General features: G+C 39.7%; 1 long non-coding RNA gene across 3 annotated transcripts; it reads right to left on the bottom strand.

Annotated features, from left to right (window-relative positions):
- Nucleotides 1-530: 530 nt before the first annotated feature.
- LOC120311424 lies at nucleotides 531-8,088 on the bottom strand. 3 transcript variants are annotated; one of them, XR_005557613.1, is made up of 3 exons: nucleotides 7,976-8,088; nucleotides 3,235-3,384; nucleotides 531-1,251 (listed from the first exon to the last, which is right to left on the bottom strand). It is a non-coding gene; the product is annotated as an uncharacterized LOC120311424 (long non-coding RNA). The 3 variants fall into 3 exon arrangements; XR_005557615.1 differs by lacking the exon at nucleotides 7,976-8,088 and adding an exon at nucleotides 7,369-7,526; XR_005557614.1 differs by lacking the exon at nucleotides 7,976-8,088 and adding an exon at nucleotides 5,365-5,474.
- Nucleotides 8,089-8,907: the final 819 nt, after the last annotated feature.

An 8,907-nucleotide genomic window follows, 5' to 3' on the forward strand; every position in this document is an offset into this window, starting at 1 on the left:
AATTCTGAAGTGTTTTGGGCAATATCTGCTCACATTCAGCCAAATGCTGCAGAATTCATTGGACGGTGCTTCACAGTGCAGATGGACACTGACTCAAAGCATACTGCAAAAGCAACCAAAGAGTTTGTGAAGGGACAGAAGTGAAATGTTACGCAATGGCCAAGTCAATCACCTGATCTGAATCCCATTGAGCATGCATTTCACTTGCTGAAGACAAAACTGAAGGGAAAATGCCCCAAGAACAAGCAGGAACTGAAGACAGTTGCAGTAGAGGCCTGGCAGAGCATCACCAGGGATGAAACCCAGCGTCTGGTGATGTCTATGCATTCCAGACTTCAGGCTATGATTGACTGCAAAGGATTTGCAACCAAGTATTAAGAAGGGAAAGTTTGATTTATGATTATTCTATCCCATTACCTTTGGTCCCTTAACAAGTGGGAGGCACATATGCAAACTGCTGTAAGTCCTACCCCGTTCACCTGAGTTGGATGTACATACCCTCAAATTAAAGCTGACAGTCTGTAGTTAAAGCACATTGTGTTTGTTTCATTCCAACTCCATTGTGGTGGTGTATAGAGCCAAAGATGTTTGAATTGTGTCGATGTCCCAATATTTCTGGACCTGACTGTATATAAGTTCTTCTCAACATCCTTGAAAGCTCACTGGTGTTTCCAGATTCCAGAAAAGCTGATTTGTGACTTAATGGATGTTAGATAACAAATAATAATTAGAGTATTCTGGAGAGAAATACCAAGAGCTTAATTTATACTTGATTTAATCCACGAAGGTGGAAATTAAAGAAACCTTACAGGGGAGCTAGAACTCAAAAAACTAATTCTATTTGGATGCCTCTTTCCTATTCTAATTGAGAAAGTCACTTCTTAGATTGAATAGAATAAGAAATTCTGTTCAATTATTTTGGTATAAGGATTCTAATTAGACCTAATAGCCTATCACTTTGCAAGAAAGTACACTTCCAAATAGAAGATGGAGCATGAGCTACTTTATTAATGGGTGAAACCAAGCAGTTTATATATAAAAATAGGGTTTCAACATAAATATTTGTGCTTCATACAGCTTTGTACACTATGTAGGTTTAAACGTTCCTTACATTGGAATAACTCCTGTGGCTATAAGAACTATGAAAACAACAATGATGATAAATATTATTGCTATAATTATGATCATTTTAGCATTTTTCCACCACATTTTCTTTGAAATCTTGATAGTAGTTTTTTGGAAGCCATGAGCCTGAAATCAGATGGGAAAAATTATTAAAAATGGGATTCATTCAGTAAGATGAAGCTACTTTAAAAATGTACCATATGTTTTGTTCAATAAGTTTGTTCTATTTACTTAAAGAATGATTAAAATGTTTAAAAACAAAGCAGCTTGTTTTATAAGGTCCTATCTTTATATAGTTATGATGGATGTGGCAGGTGAGGAAGAGAAAAAGTCAGTATAATGTAGATTTATAATTCTTAAGACTGCATCTACTTTCCCCTGAATGGGTGAGTTGAAAATAACTTGATTCTCCAGCACTGGAGATGGATAATCCACTCAATGGGTTGAGACTGTATTCCTGCCCAATCAGATCAGTCAGCCAAAGTTGCCACGCCTGTCCTGGACCACGAGATCCCAGTCTTGACTGATCTCGCCCAGCAGAACAGACGTACAACTTTGGCTCCTAGGCAGGTATAGTTTCTTTCCATTGGTGGATTATCTTCTAGTAGCTGAAATTGCTCAGGTTAGGGCTAATTGGAGATAATATAATTTAATTTAATTGATTATTCTAAAATATCCAAAAAAAGAAATTCCCTTTTTGCTAAATTGTAGGATTCAGGAATTCAGATTCCCCAGAGAGAAATCCACCCTCGCTTAAAAAGGGTGAATTCCCTAACTCCTCTCCCTCACCTAACCCCCAACCCTCCACTCCCCCACATCGACCAGCCGGTGCAGCCGGCAGCGGCCTTAAGCGAACAGGGAATCTCTCGGAAACTCCACGCGTTTTTTTTTTAAAAAAGCAAACGATTAGCGAGGGGAGCGGAGGGCAAAGGGGACGCATGTGGGGAGGGAGATTGATTACGGGAATCATCCAGGCGGCGCGAAACAGCTGGCGAGCGAGGGCGCAGTTTCTTTCACTCACCAGGCTTCTCGGGGACATTTAAACGAGCCGCCATTGCCTCGGCAGCTCGGCGCACGCGCGGCCCTTTATTACAGCTGCACGTGGTACAGGCAAGAGGGGAGACTTCTGCGCATGCCCGGCAGCACTTTTAGCACATGCGCAGTAGTCTCCTGCCTTTTTAGCACATGCGCAGTAGCCTCCTGGCATTCTAGCACATGCGCAGTAGTCTCCTGGCAACGGCGGCCATATTTTTCGCGCAGATCAAAGGAGACTCAATGCTCCCTGAGAAGCCTTGGTCCGGCCGCTGGATTAATTAAAAGGCATACAGTACTGAGGTACTAGAACACCTACTATTCATTTAGAGCCATTCAAATCAATTCCTCTTTTGTACCATTTATGAAGGTGGGAGAACCTAGTTGAGCAAGGGGTATCTTATTCAATGAATAATTACTCCTGTTAATTAACCAATTCACCCGTTCAGGAATTTGCCCAGTTTTTTCAAGTACAGGTAGTCCTTGACTTACGACCACAATTAGGATAAGAACTTTCATTGCTAAGAGATGAGGTCATTAAGTGAGTCAGTGCTTGATATTTTTGCCATGGTTGTTAAGTGATTCACACTGGTTGTTAAGTGTATCATACGGTTGTTAAACGGATCTGGCTGCTCCCAGTGACTTTTCTTGTTGGAAAGAAAAGGTAACAGATGGCGATCACATGACTCTGGGATGATGTAATGCTGTACATACATGCTGGTTGCCAAGGGCCCAAATTTTGATCACATGATTGGGGATGCTTCAACAGTCCTGAGGATCGTTACAAGTTACTTCCTGTCGTAACTTGAAATGATCATTAAATGAGTGGCTGTAAGTTGAGGACTGCCTGAAATAGGTTTTGACTGCTACATCCTGTTGGATGTAAGTCTCTCTCTCTCTCTCTCTCTCTCTCTCTCTCTCTCTCTCCCCCTCCCTCCCTCCCTCTTCCTCCCTTTCTCCCTCCTTCTCAGGGATCTGCTAGCTAGTACTGTTAGAAAGTAGATCTATCATTTGCCATGGCTTTTCCAAATTCTGCCTGCTTTCAAGGTCATCTACACATCTAGAGTAAACAATTACCGCTGTTTCAAGATCATCACTTCGGTCAGCAAGTTCACTCAGTCGCTCTTCTCTTTCTAGGACCTTTTCGATGTTTTGGGTCATAACGGTTTTCACGTCATCTACTTGGACTTGAAGTGTAGAAATTGCAATATCGTTGGGTTTAGCCATCTGCCCAAGGATACAGTTTACTTTATTAGACTTGATGCAGTAAGACGCCTCTTACTATTTCATGAAAAGTGTGCTGTGGTCTCAGTTGTATACTATTTTAATATTTAATGGTGAATTGCTTTTCTGCAAGACCAATCTTATTATTGGCAGCAACCAGTCGCTGGCCATCGACACCAATTAACCAATAGGAAAGCACCATATAAACATGACTCATAGAATAGCCCAAAGCACATATTCCAGTAGAGAGAAGTTCCCTCAGGATGGGCTCCAGCATGAGCTTCCGAAAACTCGGAAGACGAAACCTCTAGTTCCGGTGACTGACCCAGATTGGATCCTGCAACATTATCCTGGGACGCATATATTTGCCTTCATTCGTGGTCTTATTCTAGTTTTCAGCCACAACGAACATCTCTTAGCCTAAAAACTACGATTGCAAACCCAACAACCAAAAACAAAATGGAGAATCTGGTTATTAAAACTTGAAACAGAATTCTGTTAAGTAGACATTTGTTAATTTTCTATGTCTTTGTTACCTTTTTAAATTTAACACTTCTGTACCACCTTCCTAGAAAACCTCCAGTGCAATTGACAAAATTTCAGAGGGCTCCCTCTGGCAATATAGACCAGTAGTTGAAAAATATCTTTAAATAGGATCACCAAGTAAAAAACCAATACTCTAAAATGACAATCCATTTATTATAATATATAGAAATAATATGTCACTAGAATTTTATCCCTCTCCTCCTCAAAAACAATGACTCAGATTAACTCGAGTCCTCGTAACCTTTTTTTTTTTTTCTGTAATAATGAAAATCTCTGGGTTGCTTTTTGACTTCTTAATCTAGACCAGTGTTTCACAATCTTGGCAACTATAAGATGGGTGGACTTCAACTCCTAGAATTCTTCAGCCAGCTCAGAAACTGAAGCCCACACGTTATCAAGTTGCCAAGGCTGAGAAAAACTGCTCTGGAGTTACAAAAGTGGTTGTTGTCAAGGAATTGGCACGTATAGGCATAAAACACAAGCAGGTAAACAATATTTTGGCTACTCAATCAAGCATTTGCTTATGGATTTATGCCTAGGTGTCATCTTTGTAACGGTTACAAGTCATGTTTTATTCCTGGAGAATTCCATGAACCACACTGAGAAGCCATTCAGTTAATATACCACTTTGATTTTTTTTTAATTACATTTTAGTCTGGAGCCACCCAAGTTAACATAGGGTAATCTAAGATTACACATATATTCCTAAAGTATTTCTGTGTTAATTAGTTCATGCTGATTTTAAATCTCTCTTGCGGCAGGCATAACTGTTCTGCTCAAGGAAAAATAATTGTGTTATTTTTTTTCCTAAAGCTGCTTCAAAGATCTAGGAGTAGAATTAAATTATTTAAAATATGTATATTTTTCTCACTGTGTTATTTGGAAGATACTAGTCTCATGAAATGCAGCCAAAAATTATTTAACCTTTAGCTACTAGCATTAATAACTAAGACATTCAAAGATTAAATTCAACTTGATTTAACAATCACCTAAATAAATAGGTGAAATAGCTTTTTTATGGAGGAAGTCAGAAGTGAACATTTATGATATAGTTTACAAAATCCTGTTTTCTCAAACTTGACAACTTTAAGACACGTGGACTTCAAATCCCAGAATTCCCCAGCCAGTGACAAAATAGTGGGGGAATTTTGCTGAAGTCCACATATCTTAAATTTGCCAAGTTTGGGAAAGACTGCTGTAGACAGATCATCTACTAAATTGTTTTCTATTGAGTTAGAATATATTATGTTCTCAAATTAATTTTTCTTAGATTATTAGTTATGGAGTGCAAAAATCCTTTTTACCATTAAATGACAACATACATATATAGCAAACTTTGCTGATACTCATACTCATTCATATTTTTGCAAATGAGATCTAGTTGCCCTACTTAAGATCTATTTGAAACAAAATATTTTAAAGTTTAAACAAACCTACCCTCTGTTTTTCTAATATGTCTTGCCAATCAGCACCAAAAACACAAAAAAATGAAAAAAAACCTTGCTATCTTAGTTGTCTTCCAAATCTAGGGGGAAAAAATGCCTGGGAAAAAAATTATATGAATTTCAATAAGCATAACTGAAAGAGAGTTAAAATATACATCTACAGTGTGATCTTATTTATCTACCTGGGAGAAAGAATTTGGCTTAAAAACAGCCATATTTTCATACTCTTAAATTACATTATGATTGTAAATGAAATAAAGTTTAAGTAGCCGTAGGTCAATATTACCAAGAAAATACTTTAAAAAGTCTTTCGAAACGACTGCTTTCTAACTGATAAAATTTGTATAATGAGCATGTTAATGTAAGAATGTAGCTAAGATAGTTCATTTTTCTATTTTTTTTTTATTTACACCAAAATTTGTATATAGTCTACTCCAGAGAGTCTAGGTCAGTGGTGGCGAACCTATGGCACACGTGCCACAGGTGGCACTCAGAGCCCTCTCTGTGGGCATGTATGCAATCGCCCCAGCCCCAGCCCTGCCTCCCCATGCCCCCCTCATCACCAGCAGCACACCTGGAGGAGAATTACCCCCGAGCGCAGCTCGCATAGAGCAGCGCAGCCAATGACACGGCAGCCGGGCAGCAGGGGCAAGACTCCGCCCTTGTGCCCCATCACACGCAGTTGATGCTGCGGGGTGCGGGCACAGGGCATGGCCACCATGGTGCTACTGGGCTGCCTGGGCAATATGCGGCGGGCCGTGGAGGTGGTGAATCACCCTGTGGGTGGGCCGGATGAGGTGGAGTGGGCAGGAGAGGGGCGGAATGGGGGGGGGGTGGGACAAGGTGGGGTCAGGTGGCATGTGGGAATGACCTCAAGGGATGTAGGGAAGAGATAGTACCTAAGGAATGATCAGGCAAGAGGGGAAGAAACCCATATTTGCTTAATGGTCAGAGAAAGAAACTTGAGAAGAATCTGCCCTAATTGATTAGGCTGTCAAAAAGAGACAGTGGAAGATTTGTACTTTCAGATTTACAAGATTCTGTGGATGTAGCCTTACAATAAAGTAGAATTGGTTCACCTGGTTGTGTTTCTGCTTGATTTACTCAAGAGGGCTGACATCTACCTTGCAAGCCTGAAAGCAGAAATCTCCTGCTGTCTTTTTTTACAGCCTGATCAATTAGGGCAAGCCCTGAATACAGTATCCTAAAATGGATCACCAACTCTCCTAAGCTTTTCTTAGTGGGAAAAGATTGCATTGTTTGACTTTCTTCCCTATATAAATGCTTTTTCTAAGTTTTTCCACATTGACCACAGAAGATTTATTTGTATATTTGTAAATATTTATTTGCTGCCAGTCTCACAGTTGAGATGCTGCTTCCTAAGGGTAGAATAAATGGTTATTGCTTGCTTATGAATTTTTAAAAAACCAAAATATTCAGAAGTATTTGTATATCCCGGTGCAGTGTTAAAGTCTTAACTGAGTTGCACTTGAGTTCCTTCCAAGTTCCAAAGAGAATCAATATTTGGGAGATGTCCATCTATCCATCCATCCATTTCTGCCTGTCTGCCTGCCGTGAACTTCAACAGATTCTCAGTGTCTTATAGCACATATATCAAATCAACCCCATAAAAGCAACAACACAATATTAGAATAGTGTGGTACTAATCATTTGATAATTATTACGTAAGAACATTATAAAACTATGACTCCACCCTATGGAGGATTTTATGCCTCACTGAGTGTTGGGACTCCCTGCTAGGGGACATTTTGTCCTCTGAGAAGATCAAGAAATATAAAAATATTTATGAGGATCAAGAAAAATAAAGAAACAGCATAGCCCAACTAAGAAATATGAGGGATGAAAGAAAAGGCGAGAAACAAACAAACAAAAAAACTGGTAGGATGCAAATTCGTGGAAGTTAGAAGCAGTAGAAAATATTTCAGTGGTACTTCTTCAGACAAATGGAGGAAGCAAAGACAATTATTGTAAATACCTGAAGTTGAACAATAAAGAGATGCTATCATGAATAACCAATTATTCCAGTAACCGGCTTGTAATTAACAACAACATATGAAACAATGAAGAACTGAAAAACTTTGACTCTATGGCTCTTTTTTCCTTCTTAAATATTCCTAACTGATTTTAACTGCCATAGAACGTCCTCATTATCAAAACAGTTTTATGCCACTTGGCCTTTAAAGTAACATTTAACCAGTTTACACCATTATGTATGCCATCGAGCGTGTGTGTGTGGGGGGCCTGACTTCTGATGAACATTTACATCATATGAAATATATAAACAAGTAAAATGCCAAAGCCACCAGTGATAAATAAATATTAAATCTCCCGGGCAAATCAAATAGGCCTTCAATTTATGGCAAAAACATTCCATGGTGAGGGGCTTTGGATGCCACAGATGAAGATGCCCACCTCACCCCACATCAGGGAAGATCAGAAAGGAATAGGCCTCTGAAGAAGGAAAGGCTTCCTTAAACAGCATCTTGAGCTGTTTATATAATTCAGTGCCATAAATAGAAGGCCTTTTTGATTTGCCTGGGAGGTTTAATAATTATTGCTTTTGTGGGAATCCTTTCTTTTACCTTGGTGGATTCTGTGCAGTTTTGCTAGTAGATGCTTCTTCAATAGTAAAACTGTTCCAAATGGTTGCCAGGACAACCACATCGATATGTCCACATAGTCATTTGGTTTTGACCTTGACTCAGGGCAGTCTTTATTGTGGATATGGGTAGTCTTTGAGGTACGACCATAATGGAGCCTGTCCACCATGGTGACCCGCCATATAAGACGACCCCCGTCTTTATAGCCGGGCTGCATTCCTAGAACGTCGTCTTATATGCCGGAAACTACCAGTATTTCCGGCGTATAAGACGACTCGGTGTATAAGACGACCCCCGTCTTTGGTGCCGATTTCAGCACTCGCGGAAGTCGTCTTATACGCCGGCATTTATGGTAAATGCCAGTTTGGGGCAAAATGTCGTAAAACATAGTCATGTTTTGCTGCAAATGGCCATAAATATGGTTTGGTTCCTGAATGCTCAAAGTGCAGTTTCCTTACTTGGGGGCGGTTAGGGGTGGGCAACCATCAGAACTTTGAATCCAGGTTGTAAGTACCCCCGGGAAGGTCTGTTGTAACATCTAACAGTTGCTAAGTGGCAGTAAAGGACTACCTGTATATATAAGCGCATCCAGGTGAACACCAAGTCTTGGACTTGCCTTAAGGACATCTTGAATTATCTGCTGGGGTTACTTTAATCTTGATTCAGCAGTGGATAAGAGATGGGTTGATGGCTTACCTGGTGTCCTCCATCTTGAAGATGTTCTTTCATTATCATGGCAGTGGTTACTGGTATACAGACTGACATTGCTGGAATGCTGGTTTGTATTTAAAAATTTTCTCTTCTATTCAAAATGTAAAATAATCTTCATAAATACATAAAATAATTTCCCTGAAAGTTCATATCTTGTGTTCTAGGATTGCTATAATTAGCTTATTCCAATTCTGACTCTTTCC

This window comes from Crotalus tigris, unplaced genomic scaffold, assembly GCF_016545835.1.
Source record: "Crotalus tigris isolate CLP2741 ecotype Arizona unplaced genomic scaffold, ASM1654583v1 scf7180000018362.2422785, whole genome shotgun sequence".
NCBI classification, from domain to species: domain Eukaryota; kingdom Metazoa; phylum Chordata; class Lepidosauria; order Squamata; family Viperidae; genus Crotalus; species Crotalus tigris.